Below are 18,849 nucleotides of genomic sequence, written 5' to 3'. Positions count from 1 at the left end.
TCTATCAATAGGTTTGGAGTTTTGTGCTTTTTTTCATTCAGTTTATTAGTATCCTGTACAACAGTCAATACACAGGAGCTGTGGTGGTAAAGGTGTTAATTTGGGTAAGTGGTTGTTGATTTTTTCAGAGGAGTTTCTAGTCATTGGGGAATGAGACTTACTTTTATTTGGGGTTTGATCTGTATGTGTACAGGCTGTAATCTCCCAGCTGGTAGATGCATGAAGTGGCTGGAAGGTTAAAATCCATTGGTTGTGGCCCATGACTAGGTTGAGTGTTACTTGTGCTTTTGATTTGCAATTGTTCTGAATGTTTAAGCTCTAAAACCTTTTCAATCCTGGCTGCAGCTGTTTGGTACTGAACAGTTAGTGTTTTGGTCTTGTACTACTGTGGATCTCAAGATAACATTTGTAGGGGTGTCTAGTCACTGTGCAATGTGAAGTTTAGTTTTATAAACTGTTTGCTTTGTATTTGTACAAGCTGTATTCTTCCTGATCTGACAGGAAGGCTTTAATCCTTTCACAGTGGTCTATCAATGTGTGGCAGGTGACTTTTTTTGGGAAAGTTGTAAATCTGATTTTACACATTTAGGTTTTGCATTAAGCTGGAATTAAGCTCTTAAATTAAGAGAAATTACCTGGTACTGCAGTAAATGTAGTGGATGACATTTAGCTTTTTTAATGAGATTTAATACTCAATTCTTACACTAGTGTCAATTCTTGGTACTCTAAACTAGTAACTCTTTTTAGAAGTGGTGGTGGATTTTGTTACATTGGATAGAATATACTTTATATCACATGATAAAAGCCCTGTAAACCTGGGTTATTGGCAAGTGGAATAAGCCAAGCTAGAGAATGTTGGTTTAGTTCTACAAATGGTCTGTGTTTTGCTTTTGTAACCCATTTGAACAGTTTTAACCCGTTTCAGTCCGTATCCTCGCTAATGTCATGTGTTTGTAGCAAGAGCATCTATGTCTTGGGTGACCAGTGCAAGGATTTGGGTTTTCTTGTTTGGGCCAGTAAAAGGCCAGTGTTTATGGATAGGCTCTGATCAGTCAGGGTCGAGGGTGGAGTTGATCCATTTTGGGATGGATGCACTGAATTTGAACTTGTTGAATTAATCTTGTTTGCCAGTGACAACAGTTATGGAGTATTGCAATAGCATATTCCCTGGAAGTCTGCTGTGTCAATGGAAGAACTAGACACTTGTTGAAGTTGCTTCAGTAATTGCATGAATTGCTGACTTTGGCAGTGCTGCAATGGACAGTTTGTAGGAGTGACTGTTGATCACTGCTTGCGGTCCACATCTGAGAGGAGGTAACTGGTATTGTGTGGATAAGGCTGAGGTGATGCTCAGCCAAGATTGTCAAGCCTCCGCATACAGTGGACAGTAAGCCAATCATCCCACTGCATGAAGTTCTTTTGTGAGGTTGGTCAGCAGTGATGTGCTCCCCAGTCCCTGGCCCGCTGTACGCACAGTGTGGAGTGACAAGCCTGGAGAATCCTGTTCAGAGGAAGCTCACTGGCTGACAGAGTACCAGCTGTGACCTGGTGATGCCCTACTGTGAGTATTGAAGTTTTCCACATTAAACAGTGGAGAGCGAAGACATGCTGCAAGCTGTCCTTAAATTTCCTGGATGCCCATGGGTCTTGGAGCAGTTGTGGTTATCGTCAAGGAGGACACTGTACCTGGAGCAGAGGTGAGTTTCACTCTTCTCCTGTCTAACCTAATCCAAACCACATTTGATGCTCTATAACCATTTAGTATTGGCGAATGGCAAGTTTCATTTTCTGATGTCCTTTCATGTTTCAGTCCCTCATTTGTAAGAATTTTATAATGGAGGAAAAGGTACTTTTGGTGTAGGCTTAGTGTTAAACTCTTGGACCTCATTGTCAACATGCTATCCATTTAGAAATGAGGTGTAATTTTGGATTTGTCTTGTCTGTCTTTTGGGTGATGTTTGCTCCTTGATTGGGTGAGGCACTGACGTGCACTTGACTGGCTGTCATTCTGGCTCTCAAAGACTAAATTAGTGCTTTGTATGTGATTTTATTTCATGGGTGCACACATGTAAGTAAATCACATTGGATGCACTGCAGTACAACAGTGACTTGGCACACTGCAGACTCCTGGCTGGTTGCGGCTCTGAGGAGACAGCATGTCAGCCAGGTTCTCTTGATGGGTGTTTGCACAGGAACTGCATTTGCTCCCCTGTGGCACAACAGTGGACTGGGGGGTTTTCTTGGCTCTCTGCGGGGTGTTGTCCTGTTGGTTTGACTTGGACCCTGTTGGTAGTGAAACTGCAGGGTTGACTATTTCTAAGAAAGGTAGAGGACTTGGGCTAAATCCTTCCTCCATTTCAGGCTCTCTGCTGCCAGTAGGGATGAGAAGGCTTGTGCTCCTGAGGGAGGACCTTTCATCACCAGGAGTGGAGCGTGGATGGGGCCGGTCTCTTTCTGTGAAGGTCTACTGGAGGAGTAGGGAGCTTGTTCCAAGTCTGAATGTCATTGACATCAGAGGATCCAGGTTTGACTAAAATGTGTACACTAGCTACATGGGGAAAGTTTTCATTGGGTGCAGTACATACACCCGGATACTCTGGGTTCACAAACAATTGTGTAGACTGTTGTATGGGGTATATTGGGCAGATGACTTTTGGCATGTGCATGGGACATGTAGCATAGTGTGTAAACTCCTGTTACTCTTGGCTATTTTTTTGGACTTGAAAGACGGTTATCAGGTTAGAGATGCAGGACAATCTAAAAGCCATGCCTTATCTTTAGTTTACTGCATGGAGAACTGAGTCTTTGATTTTGTAACCAATTTTAACTTGCAATCTGTTAGTTGTCATCTTCAGTATTCAAGCCAGTGTTTTGATACAAGAATTTCTGGAGTAAGCAGGGTAGAACAATTGTTTGGGTCAGGGAGAGACCAGTATTTAAGGTTGGGGTTATGTTGAAGTGTATGCATTTGAGATGGCTCCACCAGGAATTTAAGGATCTGTGTAGTGATTAAATAATTTACACTGTGTATTCCAATGAGCAGGTTAGGAGAACCCTGCTCAGAGGAAGCTCACTGGATACCAGCTGTGTGACCTGTTGATGCCCATTGGTAAGTAATGAAGTCTGTGGTTTGAACAGTGGAAAGTGAAGAGGTGCTGCAAGCAGTCCTTGAATTTCCTGGATGCACCATGGATCTTGGAGCAGGTGCAAGGGTGGTGTAATAGAGGACATGTCCCTGGAGCAGAGGTGAGTTTCACTCTTTTCCTGTCTAACCTTATCCATAGCAAACTTGATGCTATATAACCATTTAGTATTTGCTTGTCAGAGCTGTTTCCTGAAGGATGAAAAGCTCCTTTTGGAGTAGGCTACATGTTTAGTTTTTGGACCAATTCTGGTGGATAATGTCACACTTTAACATGCTGAATACTTACACTACATTTCTAGAGGTGAAGTTTTTTTCTGGGTAACTTTTCCTCCCTGCTTGGTTGGGGTGTTTGTATATTAATGTGCACTTGACTGGCTGTCCATTCTAGCTCTGTAAGATAATTACTGCTTTGCATCTGATTTATTTCCATGGGTGCACACATGTAAATAAATCAGTTTAGATGCACAGTAGTACAATAGTGATGTGGCGCACCAACAGCCTCCTCCACCATAGACTCCTTGCTGGTTACAGCATATCGACCAGGTACTCGTGATGGGTGTTGGCACAGGAACTGCTCTCCTCACAGGGGGGAACTGCACTGGATCCCTCCCCTGTGGCAAGAGCCCTTGACTGGGGGTTTTCTCTTGGCTCTGCAGGGTGTTTTCCTGTTTTATTCTGGACAGATGCTGCACCATAAACACTTTACAAGTTTAGTACAAAACTGGAGCTGGGAGTAAATGTTCTTGTGGTTTTCCAAGTGCAGAGGATCATGTCTAAATCCGTCTACTAGGTTTTATGCTGCCGGAAGGGTTGACCAGACCTTTGCTCCCAGACGGATGACCTTTCATCACCAGGAGTGGAGTACAGATGGGGCTGGTCTCTGGGATCTTTAGCAAGATCTGCTGGAGGAATGGGGTGCTTGTTCAAAGGCTGAAAGTCAATGGTAACATCAGAGGATCTAGTCAGGTGAGTGGGTGTAGTGAGTCTTTCTGCCCAGTAAGAGAGATGGGGCATCTTGAGAATACTGGTTACATGGGCTACTTCATTTTTCATTGGGTACATTTGGGTACTCTGGCTATGTTGGTTCATTTGGCTACATAGAGTATATTGGGCAGGCAACCTTTGGCATGTGCAGAGGAGTTGCAGCAATGGTGTAGTACATGTGTAGATTCAACTTTTCTTTTGCCTACTTATTTTTGCACTTACAATGGACTTGAAAGACCCTAATATCGGGGTTGGAGGAATGTGGGACAATATGAAAGCCTTGTTGTCTTTAGTTCATTTAATGGAGAACTGAGTATTTGATAGTCTTAAATTTTAACTGATCTTGGAAGAGAAGCAAGAACAATTTGGGTTTTGTCTCTTTGGGTCAGTGAGATGAGTATTTGAGGTTGGAGTCAGTCAGGGTTAAAGGAAGGATTAAGCTGATGTTGAATTAACTTTTTACACTACATGCATATTCCATTGACCTGGTGGCACCTGTCAGATGGAGTAATTCAAAAGGGTCACGAGCTTCCCTGGAAGCTGGCTGTCAGTAGTATAAAGGGAGATGAAGGCTGCCTTTTTACTGAACTTGATTTGTTTTCATTGGTTTCATTGTTTGCAGATGTATCGGTCCCTCACTTCATGTGAGTGTGATGCCAACCTACAAGATTGCCCAGCTCTGGGACAAGGAGCCTGCATTTGGTCTAATGAAGTTAAGGTGATACATCTGCAAGAACCTGTGACTCTACATGTGCATTCCAGCAGATTGGGAAAAGTGTCAATGGTGATGAGTAAACTTTTTATCCCACTGCCCGATTTAGTTTACTCCTAACTCATCTTGCATTTTTAGTATAGGTTGTTCAAATAGTTGTTTAAGATGTTATCCTTGTTTGATCTTTTTGGCATTGATGTAAAAAATGATTGAATGGGGGGGGGGGGTTCTGATTTTTATTTTCCACAAGGTGCTGTTTTCCCAGATCTCTCAGTGGGGAGCAAGGAGTGCTACTGCTTGGGAAGTGGACTTGGGCTTCCCTCAGTGAACAAGGTGAGTTGAAGGTAAGTAGAGGGGAGATGCAGGTCAGTGTGAGGAGAGCTTTTAATGTGTGGAGGAGGGAAATGGACATTTTGTGTTTTGTCCTTACAGTTGGTGCACTGAGAGGCAGCTGTCAGAGATGGGATGGTTTTCAGCCCCTGGTCTCAAGAGAAGAGTGTCAGTATCTTGGTCAATTATGTTTACAGAACAGCCTCTCTCAATGAGGCTAGACCATGGTAGTGCTGAGTGGTATGAATGATGAGTGTTTTGTGTTTTGTTTTTTTTTTAGAGTGGAATGCCATGATGGGTGCTCCCTAGTCCCTGCCCACCTGAATGCAGACATGGAACAGTATTGGCTGTCTGAAAGGCATCAGGAGTGTGATCTAATTCCTTTCTGTGAGTATTGAAGTCCTGCAGATGGAACACCAGAAAGCAAGGAGGGGTTTGAAGCTGCCCTTGTTGAATCTGCTGGGCAGCTGTGGATGTAGGAACACATGCAAAGGTAGTCATGCAGGACATTGTCCCTCTAGCATTGGTGAGTTGTTCTTTGATTTGGGGAAAGTGTAGAATGTTCACGTTGGTCATTATACTCATATAGAGGTATATGGTGTAACAAAATGCTATATAACTAGCTCTCGGATGGTAAGTAGTACAAAAAAGAAGCAATGTGCAAAATCATGAATCAACTATGAAATAAAGGATCTAAAGTTATGGGGAGTGAGTTTCTTGACGTGAGGTTGTGGTAGATTTCAATGTGTTTGAGCTTTAAGAGAAGGTACAGTGAGGGTTCAGATCATGGGTGAGAGGCTGGCAATTTAATAGTGTGTGGGTAAAAACTGAGTCAAGTAATCTGGGCCTGATTGCTCCGGTACCGGTTTCTGGATGGTAGAGGGTCAAATGCTCTTCTTGCTTGGGTGCGTGGAGTCTTTGCTTGGAGCTTTCCTCAAGCACAGTCTGTCATAAATGGACTGGGCAGTTTTCACCACCTGCTGTAGGGCTTTGTGGTCGGCAATACTGCAGATGCAACCTGTCGGTGTACTTTCTGTTGTGCATCTGTACAAGTTGGTGAGGTTCTGGGGACATCTTGGCCTTCTTCAACTGTCTTTGGAAATACAGGCTCTGTTGTGCTTTCTTAATCAGACAGGTGGACAATGGACTTGGCACACACCCCTGGGGGACCCCAGTGTTCAGAGTTTGTGTGCTGGAGGTGTGGTTTCCAAGCCTGACAGCCTGGGGTCTGCCTGTCAAAGTCCCAAATCCCATTGCAGAGGGTGGTATTGAGACCTAGTGCACCAAGTTTCTTGAGTTTCTGGAATGATGTAAAAAGCTTAGCTGAAGTCGGTGAATGATTTTGAAGCAGGTGGGGACTACAGCTTGGCTCTGAGACATGCTGAAAATGTCTGTGAATACACTTGGCAGTTGATTGGTGTAGGTTCTGAGCAAGTGACTGGGAATGATGTTGGACGTTGTGCGTGTTCACTTTTAGCAGAGGTCTCCTCCACATTTGCAGACAGCGAGAGTACCTGGTCGTTCGCGGATGGTGCAGTTCTGTTGAGCGGATTCAAACTGAGTGTAAAAGGTGTTGAGCTTGTTGTGCAGGGAGGCGCCATGGGTGGGTGCACAGATGTTCTTCCTTTTGTAGTCTGTATATCGTCCCACGTGTGTTGGGTCATGAGTGCTGAAGTGTTCCTCTAATTTCTGTTTGAGTGTTTTTTGCATGTTTAATACCTTTTCTTTAGATTGATTCTGGCTGATTTGAGTTTTGATTTATTGCCTAATTGGAATGTTTCATACCTTGCTTTGATTTAGGTTGTGAACCTCCATGGTTTAGGTTTAGAAAAAGTTATTTCTTTTGAGTGTCCCACTGCCAGAACATGTCCTGATGTAGTTAGTGACTGATGTATATTCCTGTATGTCGATGTATGATCCCTGTGTGGCTGTCTCTTTAAACGCACCCCAGTCAGTGCCTTCAAAACAGTCCTGCAGGAGTGATTCAGCTCCTTCAGGCCACACTTTCACCATTCTGACTGCTAGTTTTGCTTGCCTGCACAGTTTACTGTATGTGGGGAGGAGAGATGGATCTGAGCAGTGTATAGTACTTCTAGTGCTTCCTTGTCATTTGAGCTGGGGGGGAATTTAGATGGTGATAAGTTGTAAATGCCCTCAGCAGATAGAAGGGGTGGCATTTGATCATTAGAAAATTTAGAGTGGCTGGGCAGTGTTTTGTGATGGTAGATGCATTGTTGCACCGCGCGTTAATAAAAGTACATACGTCCTCGCCTCTGGTTTTACTGGACTCTGCAGTTCTGTCCATGCGGAAAGTGGAAAACCCATCTAGGTGCATCGCCTAATTCTGTTAGCCATGTTTTGGTGAATACATGAGTCCAGAGTCACAGCTGAAATTGACAACTAGTTTAAAGCTACTAACTCCTTTATAATTAGGAAACAAGTTTATACAAAATGTTTAAATGCCTTTTCAATTTCAGATGTGGCTCATGTTTGTGACTTTTGGTGGGCAATTTAAGCTTCCTTAAGCTCAACGGGCAAAATGTAACTGTTGGTCTATTTTTCTTGGTAGTAGTCGACTTTCTTGGTGAAGCATTTTCACTTCTCTGGCCGTCTTTCTGGCTTTGAAAGATTAAATTTATTTCATGGGTGCATATCGAAGTAAATCTCTGCAATACAAGAGACTTGGCACACCAGCAGACTCCTTGTCATGTCAGCCAGGTTCTCTTGATGGGTGGTGGCACAGGAACCACACTTGAGCCCTGGACTGGGGGTTTTCCTGTTGGCTTGTCGTGAATGCAGTTTGCTGTGAACGTTTTCAAAAGTGGAAATGTTGGCTTGAATGTTTCTAAAAAGTGCAGAGGATCAAGTCTAAATCTCCACCTGAGTAACTTGCAGATGTGGTACACTCTAGACTAGGACTGCAGCTGGGGTTCATTGTAAGGATTAAGTTGCCCTAAAACCAAAATGTTTTCACTGAAAGTAAGGCTGTTGGTTTTAGTGCAGAAAGGGGAGGGATGAGTTTTCAGCTGTCTGGAAGTGGATGTGTGCTGCATGAAAACTGTAATGCTTTTGTTAGAGGACTCTTTTCTTTTAAACAATTCCAACTGCTACAGTAAGTTTTTTTTTTTTTGTTCCATGTACAAGTTTGGTACTGATGTATAATATACAAAATGGTGTTGTTTTGCCCTGAGTATCTTGTACAGCAGCTAATACAAAGGAGATGTGGCTGTAAAAGTGTCAACCTGGGCAAAGTGGTTGTCGAGCCTTTACTTTTTGAGGAGTTTCTAATCATTGGGGAATGCGAGACTTGGTTTGACCACCTGATGGTAGATGCATGAAGTGGCTGGAAGGTTTAAATCCACTGGTTGTGGCCCATCACTAGGTTTTGAGTGCTATTAGTGCTTTTGAGTTTGTTCTGAGTGTTTAAGCTTTTAAACCCTTTCAGTCCAGGCTGCAGCTCTTTGGTACTGAATATGGTCGGTGTTTTTCTCATTCTGCTGTGGATCTCAAGAGTATCGGGGCACCTTGAATTGTTCTTTATGTAAAACCAAAATTTAATTTGGTCTTCAAAAGGCACATTACTGCAGCCCTAGGTACGTGTTAAGAGCCCGAATATCAACCACTACTTGATTGGATGTACAACTGAGAATTTGACTTAATACCAGGCTGTTCTCTTTTTTTTTTTTTTTTTTTTAAAGAGGGATTTGTTTGACTGTTTTGTCTACATGGAATACAACTGTAAATGGATTTAGTCATCCTTGTTTACCTGGGTTATCGGACAGTAGAATCCAAGCTAGAAGTTTTTAGCTCAATTTTGAGGGAGGAGTTGAGCTGGTCATTTGTTTGCAGATAGATGCACCTGGGATCTGAAGTACTTGAATGCTTTTTGTTTTGTACTGTATGTGAATTTCAGTGAGTTGGTGACAATTAAGATGGAGTTCTGAACTGAACCAGAGATTCTTTGGAAGTCTTCTATTGGAAGAGCAGAACTACAAAGAAGCTGACAGTTGTCTTTTCGGTTACTGCCTGAATTGCTGAACTTGTCTACTGTGATGGAGACCTTGCAGGAGTCACTGTCTTAACACGGGTACATGCCACCATGCTGTTGATGGGGAGCTCAATGGCTGGCTAAAAGGATACGATCGGTTTGATTTGATGCAAGTATTGAAGTCCTGCGCTTTTAACAGTGGAGAGTGAAGAGATGTTTTGCTGGTTATCCTTAAATTTCGTGGATGCCTATGGATCTTGGAGCAGTTGCGAAGCAAGGATCTCGGAGGATTTTGTTCCTGGAGCAGTGGTGAGTTTCACTTTTGTTTGTCTAATCCATGTCCAAATCAAATGAATTTTTAATTTGTCCTTGCGTGTAAAGCGTTTTGAAGGTTGACAATCTGCTTTTGGGTTAGGGCTAGTTTTGAGCTCTTGATGTGATGCTTTATTGTGCTAAACATTGAGTCATAATGGTGTGCTTTTTTCTGGCTCATTTTTCCTCCCTGTTTGGTTGAGGTATTTGTAAACTCATGTGCATTTGAGTGGCTGTCATTCTGGCTCTGGAAGATGGAATTACTGCTTTGTATGTGATTTTTATTTCATGGGTACACATGTAAATGAATCACTTTAGATGCATAGCAGTACTATGGTGACTTGGCCCACCAGCTGCTGTCTCCAGTGTCGAGTCCTTGCTGTAGACGGCACGTCAGCCAGGTTCTCTCGATGGGTGTCGGCACAGGAACTGCTCTCCCTGGGGAGGAGCTGCAGTGGATCCTGCGGCAGGAGCCCTGGACTGGCGGGTTTTCTCTGCAGGGTGTTTTCCTGTTGGTTAGTGTTACACTGTATGTTGGGGAGTGGAAATGCTGGCTTGACTGTTTCTAAGAAGTGCAGAGGACTTGGTCTAAATCCTTCTCTCCGTTTCAGGCTCTCTGCTGCCAGACGAGATGAGCAGGCTTGTGCTTCAGAGGGAGGATCTTTCATGACCAAGAGCACAGATGGGGTTGGACTCTGGGATGTTTCTGTGAAGATCTGCCGGAGGAGTGGGGTGGAAGTTAAAAGCTGCATCAGAGGATTGAGTTGGGTGAGTTTCTTCCCCCTCCTAGGAGGCGTGATGGAGCATTTTGGGTATGCTCTGGGTGTATGTTGGTTTGAGGTACATTTTGTGTAGACTGCATATTGTGACAAAGTCCAGTGAGTTTATTGGTTAGGCAGCTGTTGGCATGTGCATGGGAGTCGTGTAGTACATTTAGAAAACTTTTCTTATGGTTTGTTGCTCTTTTAATGGACATGAAAGATACTGTTATCAGAGAAATGTGGGAGAATATGAAAGCCTTGCATTTTTAATGAATTTGATATTTGGTTTTGTAACCTATGTTAACTGCTTCAATTTGTCTTTTGCGTCAAGCTGAAGACCTAGGTGGACAGGCAAATGGATCTATGTCCTTGGTAAGCAGGCAAGGAAAAACTGGCTTAAGGGAAGGGATAAGTTAACTGTCTATTTTGGGATGTAATTTGAGAACTTGTGTGCAGATGTTGAAATGCTTTAATGCGGATATTGGCAATGGACTTTTCCCCTGTGGTAGGAGCCCTGCACTGTGGGTTTTTGCTTTTGCACATTTCAGGGTGGTTTTCTGTTGGGTTTGTTCTGGAATTGCGTAGCACTGAACTGATCATTTTGGTCAAAATGGGTGTTGGGAGGGGGAATGTAGACTGGACTATTTCTGACTAGTGCAGAGGACTGTCGAGCTTTTTTTTCTTTAGGTTCTCTGCTGTCAGGGGGTGACCAGGCCTTTGCTGCTGAAAGAGGACCTTTAACAGGATGGGAGCCCAGATGTAGCAGACTGAGATCCGTCTGTGAAGATTTGCCAGAAGACTCGTGGGCCTGTTTTGATTTTGGAAGACAATGGCCACGGAGGAGCATCGATACTGCTGTACAAGTTCCTAATGACAAGCGAAGAATGAGGGGGGGGCCTTTTGTGGGGTGGAAAGAGGTTCAGGTGGTGGATGAAGCTATAAATGAATCTCTGCAAACTGGTCTTGTAAAGGCTGTTTGCATCTTGGATTGTAACTTTAGCACCTGAGCCACCTGGCAGGGAGGAGACAAAGTGACTTCCAGTGTGGGAATGGAGAAAGTTTAGTTTTGTAGCTTGGGAACCATTTTGTAAATTATGGGCCATTTGAAAAGCAGAGTTTGAGAGTCTAAGGTCAAGCAATGATTTATTTGCATGGGTGCACACATGCACATAAATCTTGCATTGGCTTTAGAGTGAATTGAGCCCCTAAAGTAGAAATGAGTAAAAGGAGTAGTGATGCCATCCACTCATGTGGGGGAAAAGAGGCATTGGTTTAGCTGAAAGTTGCTCTTTTTTCATACCTGCACAGAAAGCACTTTTGTCATGGGGGGGGGGGGAGATTTGTGTTCTGTTTTGTGGATTTGTAAGTACTTTGCTAGACAATGTTCTCCTGTATTGAATGTATTTTTGTCTGTATGGCGGCATAATAAAACTTGCTAATGTACCAAATCTGTTCTTGTGTTTCTTGCATGTTGATTGTGGTTGTACAAGGTGCTGTTCTTATATTGAATACATACTGGCACTGGATCTGCTTTTCCCTGCATTGCTGTACTTGGACATTTTACACCCTAAATGAGTTTTTGATTTCAGTTTTTTACTACTCGGGATTTAGGTTACACTCTGCATACATTTGGTGTAGGTAGTGGATGCTTTTTTTTATGGATCTAAGTATTGGTTTACAGTCGCATAATAAACTTGGTATTTTGTTTTTTGAGAATCTAGGTGAGTTTTAAGGTATATTTCGCCATTGATGGTGTGAAGCACTGAACTGAAATGCTGCTTTGGGTTTATGAAGAGTTTTAAATTACCGCTGGATGGCTTTGGATTAGTTCAGTTGTGTAGAAAGGAATATGCACAGATACGGTGGTGTCCAGTGTGCAGGCAGAGTCCTGGTGAAGGGTGACCTCTTGGCTTCCAGCTCACGAGCCCCAGTTGGATGGGTCCTATAAAAGGTAGTATTTTGTCCCTGTGTGGTTTGTGTTTTAATGTTAAGTTCTATACTGTGGCTGTTGTCCCTCCCCACTGGTTCATTAATTCATCCATCTTTGCCGTTTTGACATCTTTAATGAAACTCGACCAATCTGATCTTGGCTTATTCAGTATTTAACTTGGTGGTTTTCAGAATGTAGGGGTATTTTGGTTCCGTTTTGCTTTGTGTGCTTTTTTGTATAGCTTTGGCTTTGTGGAGGTGTTTTGTACTTTGTTTATCCTTTATTTTGCGTTATCAACCTCTGTTCTTTTGTGCTGTTTTTTTGCTTATTCTTGTTTTTGTTTGTAGTTTACTAGTGAATTTGTGTCAAGGGTAAGTTTATTGGCTATATTGTGCAGATGTAGTTGTTTGTATGAGAGTAGTGTAGTATGGCTGAGTGCCTTTTTGTTTTGTATGGTTTGGGTAGATAGTGAAGGTTAGCCAGGGTGTTGGATGCTGAAGACCTGAGTTTTGTTTTGGTAGAATGGTCACTTTCCCTCACTTCATTATCCAGCTTCTTTGTTTTCTTTGGCACTGCTCTTCTGTTCTTTCTAAATATTAGTCTATGTATTTAAATTTTTTTTAGACTAAGACTTATGCTTATGCTGAGTCCTTCACCAGCATCCTAAAAGTTACATCCCTAGACACTTGGGGTTGTAACAGGCACACTGGACACCCCCTGATATGACTTGCAGTGCCACCTCTGATGGGGGGAGTCTTTACACCTACAGTCTGGGGGGGGGGGGTTGCGCTCATCTGGTTTGATTTGGTAGGCAAACTTTTGTAGTAAGTTTGTTTTACCTTTATTTTACGTACCCTGTTGACTAGACAGTACCCTGCTAAACAGTATTAGTCTAGCGTGGAGGTAATGTTGGCAAAGTGGTTTATCTTTTCACTCTTGGCTTTGGTTGTTGCTAATGGTCCTCTTCACAGCACCCCCCATGAGTCATACTGGAGACACTCATATTTTACAAGGTGTGTTTAATTTTAGTTTTACTGTATGTATTTATCTTTTAGTCTTCCTTTCCCTTCCAGGTGAAAATATCCAAATAGCAGTTTAAGTTGTCCAGTATACAAGGTTTGTGTAGTGAATTTGGGTGCTGCTATTTTTATTTTTGGCTTGAGGTACTTGTTGATACCTTTAAGTGAAATAATAACTTCACTTTATTAGCCCTTTACAATTTCTTGCATTAGGAATTTCTTTTCACATACTCAGCTTGCTCTCAATGAGACAGACACAGGTAAGGAGAGAGCATGGGATCAGGGTCAGCCATTGTACAGCACCCCTGGAGCAGTTGGGGTTAAGGGACTCGCTCAGGGGCCCAATGGAGGAGGATTCCGCTGCCGGCTGCAGGATTTGAATCGGCAACCTTCCAGCCACAGATGCAGATCCTGAGCCACAGAGCCACCACTGCACCCAAATAAGAAGTGTATTGGATGTAGTGCTCCAGATGAAGCAATTTTGTAGTGTAGGGATTGAGATTGCAACATGCCCTTTTTATTAACCTTGTCAAATGGTTATTGCTGCAGTAGTTGTAGATTAAAGGGGTTGGCATGCTTAGATGGAGTTTGAGAGGTTGCAGTTTAGGGAAGACAACTGCTAGCAGTAAAATGAATTAAATTTATACTTTAGGCTTTGTGTAAGAACACATTTACAATTTTCATCCTTTTAAAGTCATTAGATTATTTAGTTGGTGAGGTATTGGTTTTATAGAGGGCTTGATTTGTCTGTGGAGAAGATGTTTGGGATGGTACAATGAATGATTCCTGCCAGCAAGGAGGTACAAATCCATTAACAGCGGTTTAACTTTACAGGTCACTGCACTGCTGAAGATGGGATGGGATGCAAGTCTATTTCTCCCATCTCATTGTGCCAGAATGCAAGTAACCTACCTTTGTGTTCTTGGAGTTGTGCAGGAAACACAACTTGGAAGAAACGCACAAACTGGGGAGAAAATTATGAGTAGTCCAACGCTGGTTCCGATGCACTTGTTCTCTAAATTGTAATGTGCAGAAAAATAAACTGGTGACACAAATACCATGTGTAAGGAGTGTTTATTTTCATGAGCCCTGCATGAAGGAGTCCTTTGGAACCGTGATGATGGCTGGGAGAGAAGCAAGAATGTGCACATTGACATTTAATAAGCAATGGTATGTATCATTCATAGGGTGAATAAAAATACTGTTTCACATTAGTTATCACATCATAAGCTTGAGTTGGTAGTTGACTTAAAGCAACCTTTTCTTCTTTTTTAAAAGAACCCAAATAAGTGTGAAAAGGTCAGGTTGTCCAGATCCTGCCTCTTAAAGTTCAACTGCTTGTAGACATGTAATTAAATTTCATTAATTAACAATACAATGGTGACATACTGAGTTTAAAAAGATTTTAAATGCCACTCCAGTTGTGCTATATTCATATATGCCATAGGAGATTAGTAGTTATCAAGGTTTTGTTGATTTATTACTCTTCTACTTTTGGTACAGTAGCTTAACTGCTCAGTTTATTCTACTAGAGCTTAGGGGTCTTTTTCTCCAATCCCAGAGGTGAGTGTGATTTGGGTCATTCCAGTACAGAGTGTAATGACCTTGAAAATTAGAATCTATTTCATTAGTTATATCCCAGTTTTTTCAAGTACCATGTGAATCATAAAAATGCCAACTTTGTAGGATTTGAATTGTAATTCCATGGTTTAGTTAAAGAGACACTTTAATTTGTGGTTTTGTTTTTAACACTTTTTCTTATAACCTTTTATAATTAATTACATTATGAAATAAATCCTCTTAATTTACATGGACCTGTTTGGATGTTTCCACCAGTTATAAAGTCAGTAGAAACTTTAACATGTGTGAGTAGGTTATTGCAAAAAGGGTAGTAGATTTAGTTGTTAAATAGCAAATAAATAAATACTTTTCTCCACAAAAGGTTTGCAGTAGGTGCCAAGTGTATTTAATCCAAGTACCTCTTTTCTAAAATCAACTTTGTAAGAAAAAACATGGGACTAACCAGCAAACAAAAGATTTGTCCCAGCACAAGTAAGGAAACAGTACTCACCACTCTCCTCAGCTCCTTGAATGAAAACAGAGGCACAGGAAGTCTGCTCTTTTATCCTCTGAGCTGGGCTGGCTCCTCCCCCTCAGAATGTACCAAGTCCAGTGAGGGGTGAAACCTTCACAACTGACTGCTATAGTGGCTGGCTGAATTAAATCAACAGTTTTACAAACTCAATATAATACATCTATTCATTTGAAGATGGATAATGAATTTCTCATTTTTGGGGTTAAATGAAGTGCGACTGATTGAATCATATGTGGGATGCTATTCATTGATGAATATTGTTTGCACTTTTGAGCCTCTTTTTTGATCAAGAGATTTATACAGATGTGGGCATTCAAAGTGCATGTTTAAACCTGCTTAATATGGAATCTTAATATCGAATTTTAAAACAAAAGGGAAATTTTGGTAGCTGAGCATAAAAATAACAGGAGCATAAATCTTTGAACATCATATCATAATTGATATTAATTTAGTAATATAAACACTATGCTTTATGTCTAAGTGATAGGGGTAGCTTAAATAAAAAGTGCACAGAAGGATTGCACTTTACAAACATTTTATGCATCAAAGACTCACTTTCTGTGGTTAAGTTTTGATGTGCTCTTTCTGACTACATTAAGTTTAAAACATTATTAAGATTCAAATATTATGGGTTCTTTTAAAAAGCATATAATCGTTTCTATTAATCCTTGCATTATTCCAGTAAAATACATGTACTTTTTAGAATCCACTGAATGAGGTAAGAGTACTTTACTAGCCATATTCAATTTCTTGCATTAGTAATTTGTCTTTTCCACATAACCCCAGCTTGCTCTCCATGAGATACAGAGAGGTCTGGGGCCAATTTACAGCACCCCTGGAGCAATTGGCCTTGCTCAGGGGCCCAATGGAGAAAACTTCCTCTGTTAGCTGTGGGATTTGAACCAGCAACCTTCCAGCTATAAGTGCAGAGCCTTAGCCACAGAGCCACCACACTTTCCCAATGTGATTATGAAATGGAAATATGTAGTAAAAGAAATTAGTAATCACATTAATGGATCAAAATATTAAAGATTTATGTAACTGATTGTATAACTGTAGTCTGTTTTCTTTGTAAATATTTTTTTTGTGACTCATTCAGTCCTGATTACTTTTGGAACATTTTGACCTGTCTGTTTCAGCAAAAATTCCAAGTGCTCTGTTGGTGCAGTGGGTTTGGCTGAGTGGTCTTCTCACCCCCCTGGGAGATCTGGGTTCAATTCCTGCTTAGGGCTGAAGGTTTTTTTTTCTAATAAACAAAGTCTACTTTTTAAAAACATGAAATAATAAATAGTATGTATTGTATATTAACATTTTTATATAACTAGATAGTAAAAAAAATGTAGGCATGAAAAACAGGTAGAGCATGCTTCATTATGAGGGGTGTACTGTTGGGTGCCGGATAGCTCAATGGGCTAGAGTCTGGTGTTACTAATATTGAGGTTGTGGGTTCAATTCCTGCATGGACCATGAAATCCCGTTTTCCATGGTGTGGTGGCTCTATGGCTAAGGATCTGAGACTGGCTGGTAGGTTGCTGGTTTGTATCCCACAGCTGGCACAGGAATCCTACTTCATTGGGCTCCTGATTGAGGCCCTTCACCCCAAGTGCTCCAGGGGTGCTGTATAAATGGCTGACTCTGCAGTCTGACCCCAAGCTTCTCTCCCTGTATGTGTGTCTCATGGAGAGACAATTAGGGTATGTGGAAAGACAAATTCCTAATACCATAAAATGATATATGGCCAATAAAGTGTTATTATCTATTGTCCTTTACCTCTATAGGGAATCAAAACATTTCAAAAGTTAAAAGTCCAAATGTTTCCAAAACATCCATTTGTGATATTTTTGGCTGCTTAGTTACATGATTCCATATTAATATAATCAAGTGGTATTAATTCAGTACCATTATTTATAACAGCAAGTGGTGTTTACTATGTATTCTTTGAAAAGGATAAAAATAATTTCACATGTATATAAACTACATAGTGTTAGAAGCAGCATGTTTAAACTTTTCTTTATCCCACTGTAATTCACCAATTTAAAGATCTTGATGCCTAAAAAGATGTATGAAGAAGGTGGAATACTGTTGTGTACATGATTTATATATTATGTTTTGTTTTTAATTTCTGTTATCAAATTTTCTCTTTGGATTTTCTCTTTGTCGATGTAAACCTGAAAGAGGCACATTACGTTCACACGCTACAGTATAATAATAAACTATTTGTATATATCCAACTAAGCAATCTTGTTTTTATTATATCTACTTACTTTTTAAGTACTTTAATATTTAACATGCTATCATACACAGTATACAACTCAATTTCTATAACTGGCAAAACATTGTTCCTCACCTTTGACTTGGATTAGAGTCAGGCATTTTCTGGTGACTGTCCAAATATTCCACAAAGAAGTGCAGTCCCACAACTGAGTGTTTGTAAAAAGTTGCAGTACCCAGCAGATGCTGAACCTTTTAAGTACTCCTGCATTATCACCCGTGCCTTCTGAATGGCTGGATCTGTAGATGGGCTGGCTAATACTTGTTTAGTCATCGGAATCAGGTGTGTCGCATTATGAACAATGGGGCTTTTGCAAATTGACCATTATTAACATGTGGGGATAGGTTCTTGATTAATTAGCCACACCTCTGAGTTAATGATGAGGGGTTTAATAACACAGCCTTGGAGACTAGTAGTCAGTCTGCTTCTGGCTCCTGGATGGGTAGAAGCTCCTGGCTTGCAGCTGTGTTAGCCCAAAGACTGCTGTGGAAGGTGAGTGGTTTTGATGTGTTTGTTGGGTTTGGGTGGTAATTTGAAGAAGGTTGAAGTTTTTGAAGGTGTTTAGAATATTTTTGTACTGTGAGTTTGGAAATGGTTTTTGTATGTGATGGATGAAAGGTAGCATATTCAGTTGAAACTTGACAGTCTTCTAAAGACTGTCAAAATGTTCTACAAAGTAGTGCAGTCCCACAACTGAGTGTTTGTAAAAATAATTGTTACCCAGCAGATCCTGAACCTCTAAGTACCCCCCACATTATTGTCCATGCATTTCGAATGGCTGGATCTGTAGATGGGCTGGCTAATACTTGTTTAGTCATCGGAAACAGGTGTGTGTCGCATTATGAACAATAGGGCTTTGCAAATTGACCATTTTGAGGACATGTTGGGATAGGGTCTTGGTGAATTAGCCACACCTCTGAGTTAATGATGAGGGTTTTAAAAACACAGCCTTGGGTCTAGTAGTCAGTCTGTGTCTGGCTCCTGTAAGGGTAGGAGGTCTTGGCTTGCAGCTTTGGTGGCCTGAAGACTGCAAAAGGTGGGTGTTTTTGATGTCTGTTGGGGGGTGGTAATTTGAAGAAGGTTGTAGGGGTTTATAATATATGTGCAATGTGGGTTGGGGAAGGTTTGTGGTATGTGTTGAGTTGAAAGGTAGTATAACCGGTTGAAACTAGACTTTTTTTCTGAAGATATGGAAGAAAAGTTACTTTATTTTAATGTGTTCTGAAATCTGATGTTTATGGTTGTGAGGGTTATGCTCTTTGAATTGAAATGTTTTCAGCCATGGGTTGTCTTCTAAAAGG

The 18,849-nt window shown here is 41.3% G+C and overlaps 1 long non-coding RNA gene across 5 annotated transcripts; it reads left to right on the top strand.

The window, feature by feature from the left end:
• The first annotated feature begins 649 nt into the window (after positions 1-649).
• Positions 650-11,680, top strand: LOC148806855 (uncharacterized). 5 transcript variants are annotated; one of them, XR_016089178.1, is made up of 7 exons: positions 650-4,111; positions 4,752-4,847; positions 5,092-5,185; positions 5,274-5,339; positions 5,452-10,239; positions 10,564-10,604; positions 10,920-11,680. It is a non-coding gene; the product is annotated as an uncharacterized LOC148806855 (long non-coding RNA). The 5 variants fall into 5 exon arrangements; XR_016089175.1 differs by having other exon boundaries at positions 650-2,524; positions 3,044-4,111; positions 5,452-11,680; XR_016089177.1 differs by having other exon boundaries at positions 650-3,246; positions 3,936-4,111; positions 5,452-11,680.
• Positions 11,681-18,849: the final 7,169 nt, after the last annotated feature.

This window comes from Atractosteus spatula, unplaced genomic scaffold (assembly GCF_055471065.1).
Source record: "Atractosteus spatula isolate fAtrSpa1 unplaced genomic scaffold, fAtrSpa1.hap1 Scaffold_45, whole genome shotgun sequence".
Lineage (NCBI taxonomy): Eukaryota > Metazoa > Chordata > Actinopteri > Semionotiformes > Lepisosteidae > Atractosteus > Atractosteus spatula.
The sequence above is the reverse complement of the archived record's forward strand: the minus strand, read 5'-3'. Positions and strand labels throughout refer to the sequence as shown.